The sequence below is a fragment of the Pseudopipra pipra genome, chromosome 6, assembly GCF_036250125.1.
Source record: "Pseudopipra pipra isolate bDixPip1 chromosome 6, bDixPip1.hap1, whole genome shotgun sequence".
NCBI classification, from domain to species: Eukaryota; Metazoa; Chordata; class Aves; order Passeriformes; family Pipridae; genus Pseudopipra; species Pseudopipra pipra.
This window is the reverse complement of record NC_087554.1, coordinates 35,731,232-35,759,078: the sequence shown is the minus strand read 5'-3', so window position 1 is coordinate 35,759,078 and position 27,847 is coordinate 35,731,232. Positions and strand designations below refer to the sequence as shown.

The following is a 27,847-nucleotide window of genomic DNA, read 5'->3' as shown; positions in this document are numbered from 1 at the left end:
AAGTGCAGACTTCACATTTGTCTCTGCTGATTAAAGGGAACAAGCCAAAACCTGTGCTTCTGATGTCCAGGGTGATGACCCTGCTTTTGCCCTACTCCAGTCTCTCAGGAACCTGAACTCCACTATTCCTGGTTAACGCAGCCCACATGATGACTTCCACATCCCTGACCACTTCTTTCCTGCTTGTAAGTATCAGGTCCACTCTCCTTGTTAATTAACTGGACCACCTGTGTCAAGAAGCTGTTGTCAATGCACTCCAGAAACCTCCTAGTTTGCTTTTGACTTATGTTGTCTTTCTAGCAGATGCCAGGGTGACAGGTGTGAGAACCAGGGACTGGGAGTTTGAGGCTTCTTCCCACTGTATGAAAAAGACTTCAACTACTCTTTCCTATTAGGAATGACCCGTGTTGATCTGCCCACCAGATCCCAACACAGCAGCTCTCAGCTCATCACTCGTCACAAGGTGGAGCTCCATGCATTCCAGCTTGTCTCTCACATGTAGGGCGTTGCCAACATGTGATTCTTAAGGGGCCTGGGTTTCTCTTTCTCCCATCACATCTCCATTATTTCGGTGAAGTCATAGTCCTGTAACTGCACATAGACTTCTAATTCCTCCTGTTTGTTCTTCAGGCCACAGCCTGTACTAGTGTACGTACATTCAAGTGTGCTGATTTCCCATGAAGGGAATAAAAGGTTCCCTCATAAGACTGTGGGGCAAGCACTTCCTTACTTACATCCTTGTGTTTCTGGTGATCCCACTTCATCCTTGTTTTGTTGTTTACCATGTCCCTTCTGTTTACAACACCTAGACTCTTTGCCTGCCTACCCTCTCCACCACTTGGTATCATAAAGCAAAGAATCAGCAAAAAATCGTCATGCTCACGTTCAGATTAATTTTAATTAGTTTAACCACCTGTGAAAATCAGCAGAAAACACAGTTTCTAATAAAGAAGATTGCTTTTTTTTATAAATTTGGCACACTTAAAACATTACTTTGTTGCTCCTCATTGGCAGAAAGACTCAGGAGTTTGAACTGTTAAATATTGCTAAAGTTGTTAGTCTTTGTTCTCAAATAAATCTTTTAGGAAAACTAAGATTTTGCTCAGGTCTAGGTTTGTGTTGTGTGCCTGAAGTGGCATTTTCCCTTAAAATATAATGCAGTATTTAACTCACCAATATATTTTCAGTTTATTTTCAGTCTTGTATTGGATTCATATATTTATTGGGCTAATCTGATTGATGTAGTTTCTGATGAATAAAGTATAAACTTTCATTCTTTATTACTCCTTGACTTATAACCCTTCCAAACAGCACTGTAGTCTTTTCTTCTGTTACACGTTGAGATAAAAATTTTAATTATGCCATTTTCCTACCTAGGGAAGATTTCACCTCTTAGTGTTGTAGTTCATTATCTCTGTAGTTATATTATCTTTTTTTTGTATACATTTTGAAATATATAAATTTTATGAGCTGCAGGCATTTAATTCCAATCATTATGCTAAGATTAATAATTGAAATCCAGTAGCAAAAATAGAATTTGAAGTATGAAGACAAAATATCCATCTAAAATAATGCAAAATTTAATATTGGACTTTCTTATTGTTTTGTTATAAGAAAAATTTAAAAAGTTGACTTTGTAAATGTATGACAGAAACTCAAATTTACAAGGAGATTAAATTATTCTTGATAAAAATTGCAGTAATTATAATAATACATTAGTATCTTCTGTAGATCAAATGATCTTTATCTTAATAATAATATGGTAGAGGTGTTTAGCAGTTTTGCTTAGTGCAGAGAAGACGTGTATACCATAGTCCATGTTGGACTTTGTAGCTCTAAAATATTACCTGAATATTTTGTGAATTTTTTTGTTTGGTGTGTTTTTTTTCTTGTTGGTTGATTTTTTGAGGTTTTTTTAATTTTTTTCCTTTCAAAAGGAAACATAAACTTCACTTAATCTTAACCACTTTAGAGGCAGCATTCCAGTACACAGGTGGCCTTTTATGGGAGAAAGAGAGGGAAAGAAGTAGAACTAACTAAATACAACTCAAATATCTTTAGAAGCTTGCATTATTAACTGTTTCTATAAAGAAATTTGTGTGATATACAAATTACCAGCATAATTTGAACCACATGATACAAAGGAAGAAGAGTCCTCTGATACTTTAGTTGTCTTCTACACTAAAATATAGCTGTTTTGGTGACTTTGACAGCCTGAAGTTAAGTATCTAGTTTCTACTTAGAGTACAAATTTGGGTATTTCAGGAAGAATTCTGCAGAAACCAGCATAAAGATCAGGGGCATATTTAGGTTAGCCAGAAAGAGAGCCCAAATGGAAGAGCATATTTTCAGTCTCATGATGTCCAGTTGTCTCACTTTAGGCCCTGAATGGACATGTGTCACAATTTCAACTACTTCTAGAAGCTATTCACTTGTCCTGATCTTGTCCCATAGAGGTCTCAAGAAATATATCACCTACTTTCTGATGCTCCAAATTTCTTACGCAGTAGCATAGGGGTTACAACACCTGTTTCAGTGCCTGCTGAGATTTGAAACTTCTTCCACTTCCTAAGCAAATATCACTAAGTACCACAATAGGTCATTCTAGAATAGAAACTGCCTTGCTGTATTTAGTGTTTGAAGTCGTTATGTAAGGTGCTCAATGACACTAAATTCAGTTCTTACTTATCTCCCTAGTGGTTGCTTTACTTACTCTATCTTTTCTCCTTTGACCTAGCATGCATTTAATTATACTGTGCAAAGTAGAGCAAATTCAAAAGAAATTCAGAATACCTTTCACTTGTAGCTTTTGCTATAGTTTGATGACTAACATAATTACTTTTAAAAAAAAAGCACAGTATGGAACAGAACCTAGATCTTTTACAGCTTGGCTGAGTCCATTAGATGTTAATTTATAAAATAAGGAATAAATTTAATCTCAATTTCTTTTCTTTTTTTAGGTGGAAATAGGTGTGTATTTCACAATGCAATTTTCAATGGAGTTCTGTATGTAAGATAAGGAAAGATACAACTCAGATGATAGGAGCTACACATAAGATAGAAAACAAGCTCCTGGAGTGTAGAGCTAGATGCAAAAATGTGGACACTTGAGCAACTCTTGGCCAAAATAAAATGTCTAGATGTCTACAAACCTAAAAATTAAAATAAACAAAATACAAGCACCTTCAAAAGTTACCAAAGTTTTGGTCTCAGAAAGTATTAAATATGTGTTTTCAGAATTTAAATAGGTTCGGTACTAATTATCAGTAAAGTGTATGTTTAAGGGGTTAAATATTTGTATGGGTTTGAGCTCACTACTGAAAGGCAAAGTACATATAAAGTAATGTTTAAAGTAGAGACATGAAAGACTAGTCCACATGTATTAGGATTCACTTTTCTGTGAGTAGAAGTCCTAATTCTGATCTACAGTTCCACAGCAGTAGGATTTAATTTGTCATTTCCTTGTAACATGGTACTCCACACTGAGATTAGATGTCCCTTCTAAGCATTGTTACAAATATTGTGCCACAGTGAATATTGTATAGCCTTTTCAGAGAAGACCAAGTATGTTTTAGTACCACAATAAAGTGATGCAAATAACCATACTCACAGATAAGTTATCTATCTAAATCACCACCACTTTTTAAAGGTTTTAAAATACAATAAAAGCTCAAATATTTTTCTCATCATAAACTGGAATTCAAAGTTGAGATCAACCACCAATCCACTAAAGACTATTTTCCTTGATATTGTGAATATAGGCAGTAAGCATTAAAATATCCAACATCTCAAGGTTGACATATCTATTAAGATGTCTCCTTGTTGTGCTGAAATAATTTGTGTAAAAGTGTTTGTTCAGAATGAGACAAGTGTACTGTGCATAGTTTAGACTTAATGCTCTTAGACTTTAATGCTGAGAGGATTTTGCATGTGTTTGAACCATATTTTTGTTAAATATTTCTTTTGTCATGCTGTGAGGATAGAATATCCATTTTTCCTGGAAGATTTTGTTGAGAAGAGACAGGGTTTTTGCTTAGGAAGGCTTTCTATCTAAAAGGTAACTCTTCCTCAAAGGCAGTTTCAATGCTTTCTTCCCACCCCTGCATACCAAGAGAAGTTCTCAACTTCTTTCTCTGATATGTGAGAGGAGAGAGATAACAGAAATGCTACAGGGTCTCTGCGGCCCCGGGGAGTGTCGAAGGGGCCAGCAATGATAAAGCCTGGGAGAGAATAGGAGGTTTGCCTTTCCCACTGAGGCCCAGTGCTGTCTTGCAGCACCGAGAAGCTTGTAAGTTTTAATGTCTTTGCCTCTGAAATAAACCCTTTGAATCCTTCCCACTGCCTTGGCATTTGTGGGGAAGATACCTGCGTATATTTTACCTTGCACATGTATATACCTATCATAAGCAGAAGTCAGTTGTGCACAGACAAGTACAAACATCAAGCTGAAAGCTGATCCAAATACTTATAGTTAGCAAATGTTAAGTTTCTCTAGCAATAAAACTGTTAAGTTTAATGCAAAAGAATCTAAATTGAAAAAAAAATTAAAAAAAGAGAGAGTGAAGAAGAGAGTGGGAAGCTTATAAGAAGCAGACCCTTGGGAACAGAATACAAGACAGATGATATAGGCTTATGATTTTCAATAAAACATAAATCTGATGCAGATCTAGAAGGGAAAAGATGTCATCAGAACTGCAAAGGAGACTGATAAATCCTAGCCCTAACCTGCTTCCTGAAACATGCAAGAAATAAATGACTATGGGAAGTGGAGTAATGGAAATAAGATTAAATGTAAATACAGTATCCTCAATGGTGCACAGTAAAAGTTAAACCAAGAATTTGTCATAAACTGGAAGATCATCAGCCAGAAGTGAATGAACAAGAAGTTACCCTTATAAGTGGATCAGAAGATGCCCCAAGCAGAAACCAGCTGAGAGAAAGGTAAGTGTTTCTAGAATATGCAGGGAAATATGTTTCCAGCAGAAAACCTGAAATATTAGTATGACTCTGCACACCACTTCTCTGGAATATGATATACTACTCTGATCAGTCATATTAAAAAGAAAAAAAATCAATCTGCGTGAGTAAAGGTGAGTACTACTGCGGTAACCAAAGGAATAGAAAGTCCTAAGAGAAGAATGTTATTTGTAAATACAAAAGTGAGTTAAACAGAAGATGTAAAGAGATAAAAATATTAAACTAAAAATAAAGGATTGTAACCTGCACATGAATACACCGAGTGAACACTGAAATGTTTTCACCTGTCTGAGTGGTACTTGAATGGCCTTTCATTACAGCTGGCAGGGCTGAAACCCAGGTATAAGATGGTTGCTATTTCAGTCAAGGCCATTGAAAGTAACATTCAGTGTTTTCCAAACAAGGAAATAAACTCAGTGGTTGGAGGGATTCAGTCCTATCCAAAGTTGTCAATTTCTTTGGCCTTCAGACAAAACAGTGATCTAATCCAGCCTTGAATAGATCTCTCTCTCATGCCTCCTGCCAAAGGCAAAGATCCTGATCACTGTATATCCTTCATGGCTTTGAAAGCCTTTCTTCAGAAAATCCTTCTTTCTTTTTTAGGCCAGAATATTTACAAACTCTTTGTTAAGTTTGTCTTGAAATTACTTCCACTGTCTTATTTCAGTAGCATAATGTGCTGAGATAATAGGCTCAGGTCAGTATGGTTCTCTGAAATACCAAGTGCATTTATGTTGTTGTGGAAAGTTATTGATCAAGTGAGGTAAATGAGAAGACATGATGGGATAGTGGAAATTTTGCAGGTTACTATGATCTGAGTATTCAACTAGCAAAATAAACATTTGAATTTATACTATCGTGAATATAACTGGCTATTAGAAGTGCAGCATTTATAGCGAGCATCCAGTAGTAGAAGAATTTCTAAACCAAAAATATCCCAGATAAAAAAGGTCTACAAATATACAAGGTGATCACTTTTGTAAAATAGCATTTGACCATGCAGAGTAAAAAAAACCCCAAAATATAATGTATTTATATTAATTTTACTTTTGAATTATGCATTTTTTACTTTTTAGCATCTCATTTAAGAAGCACATTTATAATCGATAGGAGAAGTTTGGTTATTTTCCTGTGCTATCATATACTTTAAAATAATTGAGCCTAGAGGTGCAGAGGGAAGCTGCATTCTTTCTAATTGAGTTCATCTGAACTTTTTACAATCCACTCTCAGAAAATTTAATTGATAATTAACAGCACTCCAGACCATCTATTTGTGAGGCTTTAAAAATACATGAAAAGCTGATGACTCATTGACTGAATGAAAAACAGTATACACAATTAATATAAAGAAAATCTTGATTGCCTAAATCAAAGCTTACTGTGTTAGGCAGACAAATGAAATTTGTTACATGAAGAATTCTTTAATGCCCAAATTGGTTTTCAAAGAGCAAATATATTAACTATCAAACTATTCAGTGCCACACCACAGGTCTCCCTTCTAGAGATCAAAGGGGAGCAAGCAGTCCATTGCAGCAGGTCAGAGGCTTTGTCTTCTGCAAATCACAGCTTCCAGCTGCTGACTTCTGGCATTAGGAAGTAGGAAGTTACAGATGTTGCAACATTTAACCACACATTTTCGTGAAAAAAGTCCAGGCAGAGATTCTTCAAGAAATGTGGCCCTTTTTCACCAGTCACTGAGTTAGAGATATCCCAATATACTTTTCATCTAAGAAGCTAGTGGATTTATTCCAGTGTTGATAATAATGCATGTACCTCTTGCCTATATGCTGAAGATAAGAAGTTCCAAGATACAAGTTTAACAACCTTTTGACTCTATTTCCTGATTAGGTAATCTGAGGTACAGGAATACTGCAACACACTCGCTGGAGTCAATATCTGAACAGCAATAAATTGATGCTGACTTTTAGGTTAAATTTTAGCCTCAAGACCACGCGTTTTCTTTATGCACAGAAAGAGAAGAAGCACATAATAATGTTGAATACATATAGGAAATGCTGTATATATAGGTGTGTATATATATATATAAAGACTTGAAATTCAACTAAGTGTATGTGCTTCACAGGTTCATCTACAGGGAAGATGAGGAGAATTTTATATAACCATGCACCACTCTTAAGAGGCTTTTTCAAAACAGTTCTTTTTCTCTTGCTATAGTAAATAAACTCTAACACTGGAAGGATATTGGTAAGATACAGTAGCTGAGTGTAAAATCCCAGTCAAACACAGATGGGAAAAAAATAACAAACACAGGTGCATGCTTGACAGATGTTGAATAATTTTTACTTCAGTAGGAAAAGGTTCAGCACAAGACCTTAAATAATTTGACACCTTTGAATGCCATCAGTCAAACACACAAGCAAGGAAGCCACTAATCCTGTGGTGAAGAGACAAGGAAGTTATATGTTTCTGTTAAAAGAGAGGAAATATTAAACTCTGAACAAGAAAGTAAACTTGTTAATTCCAGCGGGGTTGCCAACTCACCTCTAAATTTTTGTGTGACTCTAACTTTTTGGAAATTGAGGTGGAGCCTTTAGAACAACCACAAGGTTGGCAGGATTATCAGCCTCTCAATAAATATATCCTTGTGTGGTTGATTTCCATTTGCCAATTCTCCAGAACAAGTTAAATTGCATGAATGAGCAATACCGTTGTCATGAACAACTTAAACAGGTGAAAAACCCAGAAAATTTTGTCTCCTTTCTTCCTTTCTTAGCATAATTCCACTGTATATCTTTTTTAACTTGAGAAAATACAAATCAGTTATAAATACAAATAATTTATAAAAGAAAAACACCTCAGAGCAGCAAATTACACAGGAAAAAATAAAATATGTAATACTTAAAAAGTCTAATTCTCATTTGTTTCCTGGAAGCCAGTTACAGGAAAGCAAAACACATGCTAGCGGAAAAAAACAATATTCATCTGAATTACACAAGGACTTTGAGGCCACTCCTACACATACATCTCACAAACAACATACTCTGACTTCTAAGGATATCTGGCATGGAGATTTAGTGTGAGCAACTCTTTTGGTGTCAGATTCTTGTCCCAAGTCTTAAGTCAATATGGAAATGCTTGGCCTGAATAATCAGGACTTGTGATTGCAATTGACTCCTAAGTTCCAAAAGAACAGCACAAAATGCTGAAAATGATGAAAGGAGGGAAGAGACTTAGAACAGACTCTATATTTCTTGTCTATTTTAACCAGAGCTAACGAGCTCTGGATCAGATCTTTAGCAAATGAGGAGGATGAATACACCTGTAAATGAAGGCTTGGGAACACTGATAGTGCTGAAACAAATAGTGGACTATTGAGGAATGATGACAAGAGATATAAGCATTCTTGTGAGCTATTTGTACAGCAATTACTAGTAATTATTTCTACTGTGATTGGCAAAAAATTATATTGATAATGGGATTAAGGATATGAAGATTATTTCAGTAATTCTTTTGATTCTCATTTTAAAGTTTCATGCTTCTGTCATAGCATAGAAACAAGGAAAATATGCTTCTGTTATTACTCATTCAAACTCTCTTTAGAACAGGAACAGTTGTTTTTGTGTGCTGTGCTCTTTTCCCTTAATTCACAGAGATGATTTGGATGAGAAGATTAATTAGATTCCTTTTGCTGTTTATTTCACTTATTGATGTTCCCTGCCAGACAAACCAAAGCTACTTGAGATATCTAGAGGAAAATCAGAGAATTTTAAAAGACCCAAGGCAAATTATTTATTTATCTTAACCAAATTTCAATGGTATGCTTGTAGTGAAGAGATTTTTCTGTCTCTAAATCTCTTGCACAAGTATGTGTGTATGCATGTGTCTTTCTGTTATGGATATATATAAGAGTAAAAAATTATAACAAATTTAAATCAGGATTAAGGACAAAAGAAGTTTCTGCATCTCTCAACAAACCAATTAGATGGCAACTCTTTAGCAGACTAATACAATGTTTGAAATGAACAGCTCTTTCTAAAGAAGTGCAAATAATATTCTCTCTGATTATAGACATTGTAGCTGAGCGGGGATAAGAGATGATGTAAATCCATTAGTGAAGCACTGCTTGCCTTCATTTCAGTTTAATATTTCTTAAAGCTATAAAATTGTATTATGTTAATGTAATGTACAGTCCAAGTGATAAAGGCAGCTAATGTGATTACCACTCACTGTGCTATAAACCTTTCAGAAAAGCTGCAGATAAATTGGTATTCAACTGTTTCTCATGATGATGATGTTATATAGAGCAGTTAACATGTTGAAAGCATCTTCTGTTCTTTTGGGACATTCTTAGATGCCAAAATGTTTAAGTAGATACTAGAACTGACCTTCAAAGCAGTTCAAAAATATGGTAATGCGTAGGTACTGACTTCCCTATTGCTCACTTGTAAATACCTGTACTTTGGTGTTTAGAGGTAACTCAATCTAGATCATCAGCAGAATGCTGATGAGAACATCAGCAGAATAGGACTAGGAAAACTGTTGCGCAGATTCATACCCAGCCACACACTGTCTTTGTTCTCCAAAATGGAATCCATGCTTGGAGACATTCACCCAGTTTTCCTGAAGGCAATAAGCTTAATGGCCAACAGTAGTAACTGAAGAAGGGTAAATTGATCAAAATATAGGAGGAACTAGGTTTGTTCAACCCGGAAAAGGGAAGGTAGCACATAACAGGAGCCTGGCGATACCTATGAGAAGTCATGAAGCCTGAGTCAGTCTCTTCACACTGGTTTGTGGCAGGGGAACAAGTGGATATAAGGGAAATATTTTTCTTCATCAGGACTGTCAAACAGTGTAGCAGAATGCCCATAGCAGTTGTGAAGTGTCCAGTCTTAAAGCTTTTCAAGACCGACTGTATAAAGTGCTGAGGAACTTGGTTTGACCTCATGATTGTTTCAACTTTGGCAGGTCATACTTAAGGTCCCTCCCCGGTTGTCTTATGTTGTGATACTATGATTCTGTATTTTCAGTGCAACGTTACCTAGTAGTGAGATGTCAGAGAATAGCAAGGGGGTGGCAGTGATAGAAAATTAGAGGGAAATAAATGGAGAGCTAAGTGCAATTTATTATGGAAGTCATTCTCCAGACATTTAAATTGTTAGAAAATTGCCTTTTACTATCCCATAATAGGCAAAGATACCTTGGCTAAGAATTTAGGAAACATCATTAACTTGAATTGATAATTGGAAAGAAGACTTGTGGAGATACTTTATGAATAATACTGAACAGTTTCTTGATGTTACTTATGGAAGAAGCACACGTTATTCACATCTCTCTTCATCCTCTTGTCTTGCCCACTGTATTACTTTATTCATACCAGATTGTATGTAAGCTTATGCAGACATATAATTCCTTTCTGCCCTCTGACTCAAGAAAGGGGCTAAAATCTACTAGAAAATATACCAGTCTAAAAAATTAAGAACTCAAAAGAACACGCATAATAAGTATCACTTTCAAAGAGAGATGGGAGCAAAATTCCCAAGCCTAGTTACAGATGTAGACATCTCCCAATACTTCCCAAATCCTTGTATCTAGGGGCTTAACTGTATCTAATGTCATGAGACTCAGTAGCATATTAAAGCTTAAAAAGTCAGGGTAAAGCATTTCAGTTTCTTTCTAATGGTGATTAATTAATTTTGTATTCATTTGAGTAACATTAATCAGAATTAATTCATTTAGCATGAATGTGGATAGAACATTTAATTTCTTCTGCACTTCAGGAGAACCTATTTGAATGAATAATTGTACAAAAACGAATAGCAGAGAGAAAGGAATTGAAAGTTTGCGTGCCAGATATAAATTGTACAATAAAATAACATAAATCCACGAGTACTTTATTTGTTCAACTTTAATAAGTGGCACATTCACTCCATGTAAATACAGTATAGGAAATGTATAGTCCTGTGCCATGGGAAACATACAACATGAAGTTGATTTATGTCTTGACACATGTCATTAATTCAGTAGTGACAATCAATAACAACTTCAAAGAAGTATCATAAAAATACTAGCAGATCTGCCATTTTTTGTTTAAAATTGAGGATTTGCCATTCTTCCTTTTTCCAGACTCAGGCAGCAACTGTTACATAAGAAAATCTCAGTACTTCAAAGCCTACCATGATACGGTTCTTCAGAGAATGTTTTTCGACCTATCCAATCACTTGGAATTGCTGCCTTCTTCCCTTTGCTCATATTTTTTTTCCCCCAGATTCTGTTCTCTAGAGATCACGTTAGACTGACCAACATTTAAGGTTCTGAAGCAGTATCTGAAATCATTACTTTCAAGAAAAGAATCTTATTTTTTAAGTAGACTCACTGAAGTAATTTGGATGACTTTTCAAACTGTTAGCTAGAATTGAAAAGTTATGAGACTCAAAGCCTTGTAAACCACATCCCTGATGTGGATGTTTAGTATTACTCAGAGTTCAATGACTCAGTCACAGATTAGGTAGCTTCCAAAAGTTTCAAACTACAGCTCCAGAAAATTTATGCCTAAAGCCAAGAAACCAGATCAGATGTTACCAAGTGCTGAGTTCTTAGTTTGTGGATTATCTATGAGGTGAACTTAATTGTGCAGAAGTAGACTCACATCTGTAATGTAAATAAAGGATTAGGAGTCTGGTTCCTAAAATAATAGCAAGGAATAAAATGTATTTTGCTATGGAATTTATTATATTTAATGAAAATATAAATTGGGTGGATTTACCTTACCGAGCTGCAAGTGGCTAATGACCTCATCTTTCCTAGAAAGGATGAGCACCAGATAAAATGCAGAATATGTTCTTCCCTCTACTGACCAAAAGGCCAAAAGCTTTCATGTGAGTTAACTTTTTAACTTCACTTTGAAATGTTATTCAACAAATGCATCAGTGCTAGGGATTTCCAAATTTTCATCTTAATCACATTGTATTATTTATTTTCTTGATACTGAAACTGTATCCAATATTTTTTGGCTTCAGATGTGGAGGACCATCCTTATCATCCATATTCTATGTCATGTAAATTCTTTCAATAAAGTCAGGGCTAAGAAAACAGCAGCCAGATTAAGGTTTATCTTTTGACATATTTTATATATGTGTTTCTGTAGTTTTTAAGATAGAAAAGTTTGAAAAACCTCAAATATTGTGACAGCCTTTTGGGTTTAGAAAGAAGTTCTGTAATTCATGACAGCTTCTAACAAGTCACTCCAAATCTCTGTAGATTTGGAAGTGGTAACATTTACATTGTTGAGCCCTTCGGCATATTGCATGTCGCAATTTCTTAGACTTGGTTTCCAGTGTGATGGATTGCAACCATAATGATATCATTAGTTCAGTTTCACATGCTTTTAGACATAAAAATCATGTTGATTTGTAAGGAAGTTAAATATCACTTTGAGCATCAGGAATCAAACCCTCACATTTCAGTGAGGAAATAGTGAGAAATTTTTGTTAATGAAATGTCAACAAAGGCTTGATATTACATTCTCCTGAAACACTAAGCTATGGAGAGAGAAAAGCTAGTTAATACAATATATTGTTTATTAATATATCTTGCAGTGCTGAAGATTTTTTGCAACTCAAACATATTTTTGTTTTAGATTCAGAATACAGAATAATAAAGAAAAAAATTCTAATACACTTTATTTCCTGTTCTTGCTGGTGACACAAGGATGCATTTAATACACTGTGGAAAGAGAACAGAATCAGCAGCTGTCTTACCTGGGAAAAGAGCTTAGTGTGCAAGCAAATCCTTGATTGCCCAATCAAAGAGAAGAGATGAAGCATATACTGCCCTCAAATGATAACTAGAAACTGGCTATGTTCATTACCAAAATACCCAAGTCCTTATCAGCACATCTTGCAGTTTATACCTCTCATGCAATTTACAAATCTTGAATAATCTGACAAGGGCTGATTTCAGATGTGGTTAGCAGTCTTGTAAATAATCTTCATGGGGTGAGAGGGGGAAAGAAAGGCAAATTAAGACCCTGAAGGGCAGTTTCTCAGATGGCAGCTTGCAATGGCAGTTTGACAGATTTTCAGGTGTTGTGGAAGAATTATATGTAATAACTGTATGGATCACTCACTTTCCTCCAAGGATTACATATTTCTTAAAGTGTCATAAATACAAAGCTGTGGGAAGCATTGCCAGGTAGGAAAATACGAAATTCGATTTTATTTCCCTTGCAACTCATTTGCATAATGTAATCTGGTAGGTTGTGTTTATCAGTGGTGGGCAGACAGTTCAAACAAATGCTCAACATATGTATACCATCAGCAGCAAAAGGTCATGGTCTTAGCAGGCAGTTAAAAGAGTAAAGAAAGGCCGGCATGCCTGCATTCTCCCTGCATCATATTAACAGCAAATCATAGGTCCCTAACAGAATATCTGTCAACTTGGAAACATTTGCTGAGCATTTTGTTCTGCCTGATATAGACTCTTCAAGTAAGTCATTATACTGGGAGGCAGCTACTGCCATTTCAAAAAGTATCTTGAGACTACAGCAATTTCATATCACTGTAATTCAACAGCAACTAACTAACAAATTAGCTAAGTGCACACACTCCATCCAGTATGACTGTTTCCATGGTAATTGGATACCCAGTCATTTTGCTGAAACCTGTTTGCCAGACATTGCTAAGGACTAGGCAGTAAATCCTCAGACTTTTCCTTTCTATGTTTGACTGGTAGGCACGTTGAATAATTAACTTTCACAATTTCCAGATTCATAGTATCTGATGCTGACTATTCACATCCCAAAAGCAGGCTGATAACTTGTGTTCTGACTTTCTTTCCTTTCATTCAATGTCTAATGAAACATTATAAGTTAAACCCCTTGTCTCCTTACACTAACATACTCCAGTAAAAATACCTGTTTGACTCAAAACATGCAGGATCTTACACAGGGAGTTGTTTCACCACTAATAGTAGTCAGTGCATCTATTGAAGGATTTAATCTAGTGTCTTCCCACAAAGGAGGCTTATTTAAAATCTGTTATCTTTTGTCAACTTACTCTAATTTCTGAGTGTAAAACAACTTTAGTCCATGAGAACAGTTACAGAATGAGCTATAGCCATATTGAGGATGAAACAGGAAACGGGACAAGGGAAAGAAAAAATGAACTGTCCAATATCTTTGATAAACTGAAAACAAGCGTTATGACAATTGTTTTCTGTGCCTGTTCTTACCCAACCTTTCTTCTAAATGATCTGTTTATGTGCCAGTAAAAAAACAGGTCCTATTTTTAATCTCATATTCCATCTGCTTTGGGAATTACTGCTAAGGGCAGGTGGCAAATGAGTTCTTTCTAATTGTCCAATCTTCTCCATGGGACAAATTCTGCCTCCTTGTTCAGGCTGAGTAGTTCTTTACCAGTCTTGGAATAGAGTAAGGAATAGCTCCAGCTGAGTACATGTGACAGAACCTGACTCAGTATGAAATGAGGGCACATACGGTTTAATGTTACATGTCTGACGCACTCGATTTATTATGAGATAATAATTTTAGATGGAAGATTTCAGCACAATAAACCAGAGCATGACTTAAAAGCATTTGCTTTATGACTAGTCTTTTTAGTGGCATGTCTACATACAGTTGTTTCCATACCTGTTAGTATAATTGTGTTTTGTTGAATATAATGCTTTGAAAAAGATTGTATTTCAAGTGAGAATGATTTTTTTTTACAGAGTCAGGTTCTAACCTGGAAAACATCATATGAAAGAAATGACAGCTTGAGGTCTATATTCATCAATCTGATTTGTGAATACCAAGATTTTTACTGTCATTTCAGTGAAAATCCAAATCGGGTGTATACCTGATTGAGTCTTGCATCTTCAGACACACATTAATACATATACATTGTTATATATACTTATACATAAGTATATTCATGCATATAAGCATGATATAAGTACATATAAAGTCTCTGACAAGGAGGGCACTGATGATTTTTAAGAGGCTTATTTGACATAATAATAATTCATTGATCTCCCTTCCTTATTGAGGGCTGATAATAGAATAGTCTGAGGGGAAGAATCCATGCCAGACTCTTGGATCAAAGGCTTTACCTCTTTGCTCACATAGGTGCTGAATCCATGGCATATTTCCAAGTAAAAGTGCCTGCAGCAACATTTGCTAATTACAGGTTGTGTTCTACTGTTTCCAAACAGGGTGAAAGTGACAGAAGTTTAACTGTAAATAATTACACACTTGAGTAAGTATGTGATTAGCCCTATTTGTTGTGGTTGGGACTAGAGTGACAGGACAAGAATGGAGTGATTGCATTATTTACAGCTTAATTGTAGACAAGTAATTACTTATGTAAGCTGGTGCTGTGGGGTCACGCAATACATGCCTAAGAAGTCTACAGTTTGAATGGAAACTTCAGAAAATGGGTTGCCAAATGATAGAGCAGAAGTGAAAATTCCGTGCATTTATCTAATTACAGGAGGAGGTTCTTGAATTTAACGTCTTGGAATGTTAAATGTCTTGAAACCAAGGATTAGATGTAATATTTAAACAGCGATTCCAGCCTAATAAATCACAAATGCCACCTAGTGGCTTTTTCTATCTAGTGAATCATTGCATACTCAAAAAAAAAAAAAGTGTTTAAAAAAACCCCTTGTTTTTTACCACTATATTATTTCCATGAGTGTGCATATGGTTGATGAGATTGTCTGTGAACACTTTTTTCGACCTAGTTCTCAACTACATTTTCCTTGCATGGGATCAGTTTTTGAAAATCTTATTATATTGGCAAGTAGCAGTGAATAATCCCATTATTAAAATGTGGTTCAACTCCCTGCTTTGGAACTATATTTTAACTATGTGCTCTCCTTGCCAAGTAGAAAAAGGTTCTGATTTACAAAAGGAGACATTAAGTCAGTAATAAAGTTAGATAAGTTAATTTAGTTAAATTACCTTAACATGTCAGTAAATTATCGTAATTTATTAATATTTGTCTAAGTCTGTTCAACCAAATAAATAAAGGCTTGATTTTTTACTTGTGTGCTCCACTTCCAAAACAAAAAATAGTCCAAAATCGTCCAAAATCAGAATTGTGGTCCAGCCAGAAAAAGAAAAAGAAAGAAAGAAAAGGACCAAGCTGATTATTTGGAGGGAAAATAATTGCAGTATGATGAACCTGTTACTAGAGCTGGCTGTATTTTGTTAGATACATTTGAATACCATGGCAGGAAACAGGATCAGAACAAAAAGTTTATTAGTAATAATCACAGTACCCTTTTATTGCTAGGTCTCTACATTTCCATGTTTGCAAGCAAATGCATATATTGAGTTTATGATAGATAAACAAGAAAAACTACCTAAAATCCTGGCGGTTTTACATAGTGGTATTGGATTTTATTGAAAGTTGTCCTTTGAAAAAGTATTTTCTAGTAGCAAACTCCTACTTTTACTTACCAGTGACCACAATAAGTAAATTTTGATTAACTTCTGAAGACCTACCTTATATCTTTATTAGACATCGTTGTCTCTTTTTTGATCTTGAAATAAATTTGTTTTTCTATTAGTCTTTCCCTTTTTCTCCTCTCAGATTTAATATTGATAAATGCAACACTAACAAAAAATAAAATCTATGAAGTGAAATAAATAAGAAAGAGTTAAACTAATGAAGTAATGAGGCACTGTAGAACCCTAACACTCTTCAGGCTGGAAGAGACTTAGAATCATAGAATCATAGAATCATAGAATGAACTGGATTGGAAAAGACCTCCAAGATCATCAAGTCCAATCCTTGATCCAACATTGCTGTGGTTACTAGACCATGGCACTAATTTCCATGAAGGTCTCTCAAAGCTGGATCAGATGTAAGGTACCTTCAGGTTGCTGAGAGCTTTGGCCAATATATAAGTCTTGAAAACCTATGAGAATAAAGACATCACAACCTCACTCAGTAACCCGTTTATCTGCTTCATGGTGGAAAAAAAAATTTCTATTAGACTCCCTTTGAATCTCTCTTGTTTTAACTGGTTCTGTCTTGATGATAGGCTGCTATTAGCTCCCTGCCAAAGCTGTCTCTTTGAGCTGAACAAGCAAATTCCCTCAGCCTCTTCTCACAGAGCAGGAACTCCAGCTCCCTGACCACCTTGGTGGTCCCCTACTGAACAAATAGCGGTTTATTAATTTCTTTCTTATATTGGAAGGGCCCCAAATCCGGATGTAGTATTCTAGATTAGTCCAAAAAATACAAAGTAAAGGTGAACATAGATTGCCATAGCAGTAAGCACATTCCCTCTTCTAGGAGTTTAGTTGACTGAGTCCAGCTCCTAGCAGCTGTTGTAAAGAAAGGTGAGGGTCCACATATGAAGAAGATTTTGAAAATATTAACTGTATTTTGTTCTGAGACAGCAAGGGCTTAAAAATCTCAGAAACATTAGAAATTAAGTCTTGTAAGGAAGGCAAACAAATGTTTTAAAAAAATCTCTTATTTTTAACCTGATTCAGCAAAAAGCTTTAAATTGAAACATCAAAGTTTCATAATTTGGCATGGTTATTTTGGCACAGTATCTAGAAAAGAAATGTTAGTGACTTTCAAAAACTTTTGAATAGTCAATTTGCTTTGACAAAATGTGATTAGCCTTCTTTTTTCTCTACTTGGAGATACGTACACTCCCTTAATTTCAGAACTTGAAAATAATGCCAATGATAAATTGCAATTAAGTGACGTAGCTAAACATAGGCAGCTACGTGAACGTTTTATGTTTTAAAATATTAGAGGATATGTATTTAGCTAATTATTTCAAGGGAAGCTTAGTGTTGTGCATATTGCATATGAAAGTTTAGTGGTGCCTAACTGCTCAAGGTGCTTTGTTTCCCAAAATTGAGCTAAAGCCATTCAGAGCTGTTCCCTCTGAAACATCAATTTACATTGGATGATGCATTTGTTTCTACACCAGAGTCATTACTAATGCCATCTATCCGTAAAAATTTTCTATGGAATGTTCTGCATTTCCTTATGGTATGACCCTACAACCATCATATGCCTCAATCCTTATATGCTTTTAGTGCGTGTTTTATTCAGGCAGAATAATTTAATTAAATTAATTTCACGGGATTAAGTACAGTTGTTGCAGAGATTTTAATATAACCGAAATTTGGTATATTTTTCAGTGTGATGGAAAGGAAGTAGAGGTTCAAGAAAGTTAGAAACGTTCCTCTCTAAAGATCATATAACAATTCAGTGAGAGAACATGGTGCCAATTTTCACCTCTGCTTTTGATTTTTTTTTTTTGAATGCTACAGTGTGTTTTGTTGTTTTGGTTTCTTTTAAGCAGAATGCCTATAGTTATTGAAAGGGGTACCTGCATATGCTAGTATAGGTGTTCACTTTCTTACGTACTTAAATCTAAAACTACATTCAAAAGTCTCAGTTCTACCCCTACTTTTATTGTAACATGAAAAAAACCCACAAAATATTCCAAAGCTTGTTTAGCTTATAAAGCTTTTTAAAATTAAAAGATGTAACTTTTTGGATCCAAATAATTCCTCATAGGTATATTTGATTTTACGTTCCTTTAATTTTGCTACTCTAGTGGAAACTCTCCATGGTCCTGTATAACTGATCATTGAGTGAAAAGAACCTCTGAAATTACCCATCAGAATAAATGCTAAATTGCTACCAAATGTTATACTATAGCCTATCCTTTAATCATGTTCTTTGAAGTTCCTTAAAATAACACAGTATATAAGAAACCCCATATTGAATCTGAGGTAATATAAAACAATTTTTAAAGTGTAAGTTGTTTTACAGATTAGCTATATATCTTCATACAAAGAAAACAACAGAAGACAGGTTTTGGTTACATAATTTAGAAAACAGAAACAGCTTTTCTGAGTGTACACAGTTACGTGTCATGGGATGTGGGAACATACTAAGATTCTATGGCTGCAGTGGGTTATTAGTGACACTACTAATAACAGTAATTGGAATCGTTGTCATTTTTTTGACCTATATTCTTCCCCTTCTTGCTTACTCATGCTTTTTCTTTCTTCCTTTTCTTGTTTCCCTCATGCATGCAAATTTGTTATGGAAAGTAGAATGAGGAAAGATCTGGTAATAAATCTTGCATGATATTAATTTTGTTTCTCACATATTTCTTCCTTTCTGCTTTATCATCTGACCTTTTTTAAAAATATATATACAGGAGGTAGATAGATAGATGGATAGATAGATATACACATACATACTTGGAAACCCTTAGAGACAGGCACTAAGTTGTATTGTGAAGTGATTGAAATCAGCATTCAGCTCTCTCTCTCTCGTAATTATTATGTTGTATTTAAAAAATAGCCAGAGATTTCTGAAAGTAGTCAATATCTTACTCTATTGCTACACAAGCTAACAGTTGTTTGTCTATGTTCAGCTTTAATCAAAACATCTTCATACCTGACACTTCATGTCAATAAAAATAAACTCTGGGCTAGAACCCTAGAAGATTTAGTTTTGTGAGTGCTTGTTCAACAGTATTAAATAGTGGAGTCATTAATTTCATAAGTGACTGACTAATTTCTTTGCTATAATTCCACACTTTGGTATGGATAGGACTAAGATGTTTAGTATCATTTCATTTAATAGTGGCTTCTCATGTTGGATTTTTCATGTAACCCAATGCAACCTTAATGAAAGTCAACAGAATGGGTCCAGTGGTCATTAGCTCACATTGACCACATAATCTAGGATCCCAATCCATAGCAGCCACCTGCCTAGACTATGCAGTACTTTCCATCTATCCAGGAAGTTTAGATCCTTATATCATGAGAAGGAATGTATGACTGCATTTCTCTTTAAAACAGCACATTAGAGAATGCATCACGACTGCCCTTCAGTTCTGGTAATAGGGCAGAGACCTCTAAGATAGGGATGAGAACTAGGCCGTAAGCCACTTAGTGCTTATGCCATAACTCCTGAATCCTTATTACTTTGTTCGTATTGTGTTTCCTTAACATCCAGTGCACCCTTCAGGGAATCTGCTTTGTTTTCACTTACATACAGTAGAGAGAAGAAATAGGCCATGAGAGTGCTGGAAATCAAAACAGGAATATATGGTGGAAATGGTCAACTGGAAGACTAAAAACAGTGGTTGACTGACTTCTAGAGGCACTGCAAGAACGCACAGAATAGGGTCAACGTCTAACCCACATGCTGAGCATAGCTTCTAGCTTTGGTTTGAATAGTTTCCAGGAACTGACAAAAGAGTTTTTAGGGCAAGTGGTTGGTATGCCGGTTGTTGAGGGTGATCTTAAGCATACCCCTAACTGTTGAAACACATATCTAATCCTACTTTTAAAAGACATTTGGGTTCTAAAGATGTTTACAAAGTTTCTAAAAAAATGCAGCGAAATAAAACAAATCATAGCTGAGAAAATCTCCAATATTTAAGAATTCTTCACTCATTTATTTTTTTGTAGTTTGAAAACAGATGTTAATCAGTGGTTTAATCAGTTAGTGATATTAAAACACTTTGAATTCTATGACCAGAGAAATCACTAATCATCCAAATAAATGTTCTATGAAGGTTTTTGGTCTCAAATAAATATTATTTTTTGAATTTAATAAGTAAATACCTTATAAAAAATTACTGCCTCTTCATTTCTCAATGTGGCTCATTCATTTTATCAGTTCCCTTTTTTTAATTCATAGAATCATGGAATACCTCTTGTTGGAAGGGACCTGTATGGATCATCTCCAGGCTGAACAGACCAAGTTACCTCAGCTACCCCTTGAAAGTCTTGCCTGAGAGGCTTTCACCATCTTGGTTATCCTGCTCTGGACAGTCTAATAGTTTGATTTTCTTCTTATATTAAGGCACTCAAAATTGCACACAGTACTTGAGGTGGTGCCTTGCTTCACCTCTGCAGAGCAGAGAGAGACAATCCCCTCCATCAACTGGCTATGCTGTCCTTGATGCACACTGTGGGCCCTCCTGGCTGTCAGGGCACACTGCTTACTCTTATTCAATCTGTCATAAATTCAAACCCATCAATTTCAACAGGGCTGCTTTCCAGCCTTTTATCCCCCTATTTACAAGTAAAACCATGATTACTCCATCCCACGGTGCTTGTTCTTACTAAATTTCATACAGTTGATGATATCCATCTCTCCCTTTAAGGCTCCTCTACTCGCAAGGGTGTACGCAGCTCCTTCTAATTTAGTTTAATTGGCAAATTCATTTAATGTACATTCAAGTTATTTCAACCAGAAAAAAAAGTTTTCATACACGACTAATAAAAACTTAGTGAGAAGTCAAGAAACGGTAATGAAGTCTGCTTAAATATATATGATATCTGTTATTATTAATTATGTTGATTATTGCTATGACTAGGAAATAAGTAAGAGGAAAACTACAGATTTGCCTGGCCAAACGTGGAGTAGTCCCACCTCCATAGAACATGCACTATAAACAGATGAGTAAGAATAGAGACAATCAAGTCAACTGAACTATGTGCTGTCAGCAGATGTTTTTCCAGATTTTTGGTGGAGCTAGGATTCTAGGTAGAAGGCAAATAAGTTAATTAACTAGAAAGGAATGAAAGGTCTGTCAGAAGCAGAGAGAGAAAGGGATGGAAAGAGATAAAGTGAGAAAGAAACAGAGACTCAAAGTATGCTATAGGCTCTTCCTTTCACTAGGTCAGACATTTCCCTCTGATGGAGGTCAGGCAGATCATAATTCATGACACAATTGAAGCTCTCTTGCTGGCTTAAGTTTAGAATTTAGAGCTATTCACCACTTAAAAAACACACAATAGAGTAAATACTACTTAATTGCTTCTGCAATTAGTCCACTTATCATTCAGCCAGTAATGACAGTTTTCACTTCCTCGGTCATACAGTGACTAACTGTTACTTTTAGGTGGTATCCCATACCACCTACTTTTGGATGGCAAACTGCACCAGATTGCCAGAAACTGCTCTTAATATATGTCAGCATTCTTGTCTGAAATAGTCTTAAACCTCTCCACTCACCGAGTACCTCTTTTACCACATGAAAATATGACTAATTTAAAATATTTATTAATTAATATTTTTACATTTAAAAGTTACATTTGCTTCTCCCAAACTTGCAGCACAACACATTATTTTTGAATTTAATAATATATCCACTGTTTTCCATGGTTCCCTTCCCTTCCAAAACCTTCCCTTCCCAAACCATCCAAAACCTTTCCTTCCCTTCCAAAATCTTCCAAATTATGGCAGATTCATGTGTATCTTAACATAAACTTCACCCATCAGAAATCAGATTTAATCTCCTTTTGAAAGGAGTTATGAGATTAGGTTTACAGCTAGTATCTGTCTTATACATTTTACTTATTTAGTGAATCCATTAGTTTTCTTTTGTTGGAGGGAGAAATTTTAATATTAAGAGCTAATTACAGATACCTAAAGAATGACATATAATTTTTTTTTGGTAGGTTTTCTTAGAAAAGCAGCTAATAATGTAAGAGGCATCTGACTGGAAGCTAGTTTTTTGCTGGCTACCTAATACCATTCCCAGGGTGCCATCCCTCTCATGCTTGTGGCAGTGGTTATGTTTCACTCCTTATCGCTTTTCAGTGCTAACAGTGAATAAATGAAAACGCCTTTTCCCTGGTCGTTTCCCTAAATGTGCTCATGGCCTTTGCCTTATGTATAGGCAAGCTGACATTTTTCCCAACATAAAGAGCATAGAAATGCTGGCAGCTACAGGGCTGTGGCACAAACAGCCAAACTGATTTTCACAAATGGACACACAAGTGTGTAGGTCTCTGTCAGAGATTCTAAATCAGAAAGTATGTCAAACAGCTGCTCTGCTATTGTCCCAACTTTGCCTTCACTGGGCAATAAAACAAGTATCATTTGCTTTTGGTAATCAACATTTATTTCTGCTTTGCAGTTGATACAAACATTGAAAATAGCTGGTCACAATAGACTTCATGATCCAGCTGCCAAATGACCACATAGATATTTCTGAGGCACCTTGCAGATTAAGGCACCAGGCACAATAAAGACACATATGGTGCACAAAAACGGGAACTGGACTGTACGTGACAATTAACTGGACGAAGATTGCAAAGCAGGCCTTGGAATGGCATTCAAAATGAATGGAAATATCCAATTATCAAACTCAGTGAAATCTCCACAGCTGATGGTGATTGACTGTTTTCTAAGCACTGATACTGAAAAAAAAATGGTTCAAAACTAGCAAAGCTTGTAAAAAATCATTATCCTTTCTATGTCTTCCTGCTAGCTCTAGGAAGCACATTACAAAGTTATGCTTACTTTACATGTTTACTATTTTCAGATACCTCTCTCCTTTATTAGGATAGGTACTTGCTGAGCCTGAGTGAAGGGTAAGAAAGTTCTAACTAGGTTATTTACTGTAATGTTACCATAGCTACTTTTTTTTTTTTTTGGCAGCATGAACTTACACAAATATATTGTGGGCTTCATAACTATATTTTCCCTAACATTTCTCTGTTCAACTCTTAAACACTCTTCCGGTAATTTTTCAGATTTTGGTCTTTAGGGGTAATTCAAGTGATCTACTTTTTTGGAGATGTGTCTTGACAGCATTTTACACGATATATTCATGCTCTTTATTCTATCATTCCTTCTTTCTACTCTAGTTATTGTTTTCTATATCTGTGTGATTTGTAGTGTCCTGCTTTCTTTTTGATTGAACATCTATTATTTCACATTGGTCTGTTTATTGTTCTCTCAGGCTATTGCCAAAATATTTCTTATATAACAGTTAAAAAATTATATATGATGCAAAGCAAGTAAAGAACCACATGACAATAATTTGGGATTTTTAAAAGCCAGATTCCATTAACTCTTCATCATATACTTGTTAAATAGCCTTATCTTGGCACCCCCATTACTAAGATGGTCCTGGCATCTTTAAACTGAATCTGCTGGCTGTGCAAGCTTACCTGGGTCTCAGGGTTCAAACCTTCAGACTGGATGTGAGACTTGCTGGTTGCCAAAGTAGGATCCTCAGAAGTGGGGTTCTTGGAGCTGCTACACCAGAACAACCTGATCCTGTCCTTAAAGGAGCACTCACAGATAAGGGCCAAATATATGGCAGAGGGGAAGCTATTGTGTACTCCTCACTACAGCCTGTCAGTTTTATTCTTGGTGATGTTAGAAATCTGATTTTAAATCCTTTAAATGGATCAACTGGACAATTTTCCTTCATCTCCTCCCTTTCTTATTTTCAGTATTATCTAATGTCATACAAAACTAGAAGTTTTCTCCCTACTGCCTAATTGCTTACTCAATTCTGCTAGATCTGCAAAAATTCCACCTTCCTAGAAACAGAGGCTTTAGAGGATTTTTCATAATTAAGGATGTTTGATCTATGAATTTTTTTCACAACTCTTAAAAAAAGTAAGTATAATACAGGTAATAGGGGGCAGAGGTTTTTTTCCCTAAAGGAAATTAATTACTTCAACTCTTATTTTCATCCTGAATTAGAATGACAAGGTAAAGCATAAAATTTCTTCCTGCACTGTAAATCTTTAAAAAAATCTTTCCTTTAAGCAACATGCTAATTTTAGTTTTTATAGTCATACCTGCTAAAATATTGCAGTTAAGTAACTGTGGGTCAGCTCTCTGGGATATCCTGGACAGAAGGATGGTGCATGCATGTATACTGAGATGCACAGGAGTAACAGCTGTTTGTCTGGGTTATCCAGCTGTCCAGCAGCTCAGTCTTAGTTACTGTCACAGTTCCATCAGGGATGTGACTAAGGGTGGCAGGGTGGGCAGGAGGATTCATGGATATGACTACTGCTATTACAATGGGGTTTTTTTATTCATCAAGCTGCTGTTGGATGCTTGCTTTCTTCTCAGTGTTATACAAACCTGAATACCACAGGGATTTATTATAATTCCATATGAACTATGGACTCCAAATGTGGGGTAAGCTAAATCTCTCATATTATAATCCGTCCTAGGAGCTTTAGTCATCCATTCAGAAGGGAAACTGAATTACTTTATGGCAGATATAATTAAATCAATGATTTCTCTCTGTAGAAAAGCTCTAAGAGTGATCCTAAAGAATGCTGTTATATGCTTCTATAGGGACTAACACAGGGACAAAAAATATTTAAACACTTTTTGATTTCATTTTTGCAAATGAAAACGTTAAGAATCAGATTTACTTGCCCCAAGATAAAATATTATATTTAAAATTACCTAAAACAAACTTGAACGTTGTGGTAAAATCAAAATTTTAACAGAGACAACTTCATCACAAAAAATGTTGAGCAGAAATTGTCCAAAAATTCAACAAGTTTATTTTGATATTTCAAGTCATTGCAAACTATCAACACCTTTATTGAACTCCTCTGTTAGTATCAATATTAAAAAGAGAATATTAACAGATAAATTACTCTTAGGTTTCATTCTATTCCCTTTAACATTCTTTACTCATCCTGAAATTAGTAAAGTATTATTAATGATGTTCTCTAGTCTTTACAATTAACATTGTTCCTCAAATTGTCTCAGCTCAGAAAAAGTGAGACATTTCTCATATTGTATCTACATGGTGATGTAAACTAGCAGAAGATATAGCAGCCTTGTAAATACCCAAATCTTTGGGTACAAATTAGTCAGAGTTGATATGAACATCATGAAATCCTTTGTCTTTAGAATTTCCCTGTATTATATCGTGGTGAGCTATTTGCATGTGAATACTGTGAGTAAGCAATGGTTTCTTACACTATGTCACACTATTCCTATTATTTCTCTGAAATTATATCCATATAGTCTCTATTAAAATTGCCATACCACAACTGCCATATTAGAGTGTAAAAATAAAAATTGCTGAAAAGTAAATTAATTGAGCTCAAAATTTAAGATAGACTGGTTCAGGAGAATCAATGGAAAGGGACTACAAATGAAAATGGTGGTACAGACAATTAACACTTAATGGAGACAGTGAAAGTGGAATCTATGCATTTGCAACAACAGTCACCCAGCAGTGACTCCAAACATTCAGACTGGGCAATACAGGAGGAAGAAGGGAATTGAGTTAGAAAGTAAAGGAGAAAAGAAGGAGGTATGACAGGTGAAATAGGTGAGACCTGTGGTAGAATAAGAAAGTAAGCAGTATGTGAGGCATTGAGGAAGAATTATTTAACAAAGAGGAGATGGATGCAGAAGACAGAATCACTGAATTCCTTACAATTCAAGAATATTTAATGTTCCAAACTTTACTGCCTTCCTGATTTTTTAAATCCTATATCTTCTTTCAATTCCTTTCATGTTGCTATTCATATTCTAAATAACAAGGCATTTTTATCCTTTAGAAAACCAACAGACTCTACTGTTTGTTGCACAATACCTAAGCTATCATTGTGTCAGGATTATGATAAAAGGCTGACTTGATTTATGAAAATATAATGTGAATTTTTTTTTACCCCAACGACGGCTAGAGAGCTCTAAGAGAAACATATAGATTAGGACCCAGAGTCAGCAGGATAATGAACTACTTTCTATGAGTCTTTGGCAGTTTGAGGTACACGCTACAGATTTTCCATACAGAATACTTTAAAACTCTTGTACATTTTACCATCTGCCCTAGAGTTCTATTTCCAGATAACTTGTTGATCTTTACAACAATGATCTTGTAGTATCACCATCTATTTGCAAATAGTAGTTATATTTTAGCTCATTCTTTTGCAACAGAGAGAGTTATTTTCAGGAATACTTATACTCACATATTTAGCTACTTCCTTTCAGTGGCCTCCACACTATAGCTTAATTACTCCTAAAAAGAAAGTGCTTTGTTTCTCAGCTTTAACAGGTGTAGCAAGCTTTTACAGAAGTAGTCTCAGTGGAAAAGAGAGTTTGAAAGGCTTCAAAGCCCTCTTTCTAAAAACGCATGAGGAAAATTTGGTAGGAGGCTGATCCCAAGTATTCAGTTATATCTTTTGTGTTTTAAGTGTTTTAAGTCAGGACCTCAATAACTAAAGTCAAGAGTTCTTTAGTTTTTGAAATTTTTTTTCCTCTTTGCTCATAAGAAAGAGCTTAGCTATATGACAAATTCAAAACACATGCACACAGACAGGCATAGATGTCTCTCTCCTTAGCTTTCCTTCCCAAGCCATTAAAACCAAGATCAACAAAGTTGAACTGCAGGGCATTGTGGTTCTTTGATTTCTGACTTATAGACTAAATGTCCTTCAAGGCTTTTATAAATTTCTCAACAAAATAATTAAGGGAGAAGCTTTTAGTTCACTCCTGCATTACTCTGTGAGAATGCCTCTTAGGTCAGATTGGAGCTGCTCAATGTTTCTTGCTGAAACAAGCAAGAAGTTGGATAAAATTATCAGACACTAGCCCAGTACAAACAAAAGGTACATTTGACATAATGTTTAACTAAACTGTAGAAATCATTAGTGCAGACTGTTGTGAATGACAACATTTCATAAGGATTCAATAGTGATTAGATGTTCGAGTAGAAGCTGTTTTACACAAAGTCCTGGGAATTCTACAGAAAAAAACTTGCACTTGATAAACTTCCTCCACTAAATATTTACTATTGGCCATTTTGGAGTCAGAAGAGAGGGCCAACTGCATTTTTTTACATCAACATGGTCATTCCTATGACATGTTCCATGCTCACAAACTGGTGTGCAAAATAAATTCTTCCACTTTCTAATACGTGTGGTCTCTTGATGATCGCGCCAAACAGAATGGGTTTTGGTGCAGTTTATAAAATATGTGGGTAATCCTTGCATTCTCGGGTTGCACTATCACCTCATTTACTCATAATTTTAAAATATGCGTTCTACTAAAGTTTCAGGGGCAGTTATTTTTCATATGAAACACTTCGCCTTTTTAAGGGCCAGCAGTCTATC

General features: G+C 35.4%; 1 long non-coding RNA gene across 1 annotated transcript; it reads left to right on the top strand.

The window, feature by feature from the left end:
- Positions 1-553: 553 nt before the first annotated feature.
- On the top strand, positions 554-27,648 carry LOC135415962 (uncharacterized). Its single transcript, XR_010431370.1, has 2 exons — positions 554-15,194; positions 20,643-27,648. It is a non-coding gene; the product is annotated as an uncharacterized LOC135415962 (long non-coding RNA).
- Positions 27,649-27,847: the final 199 nt, after the last annotated feature.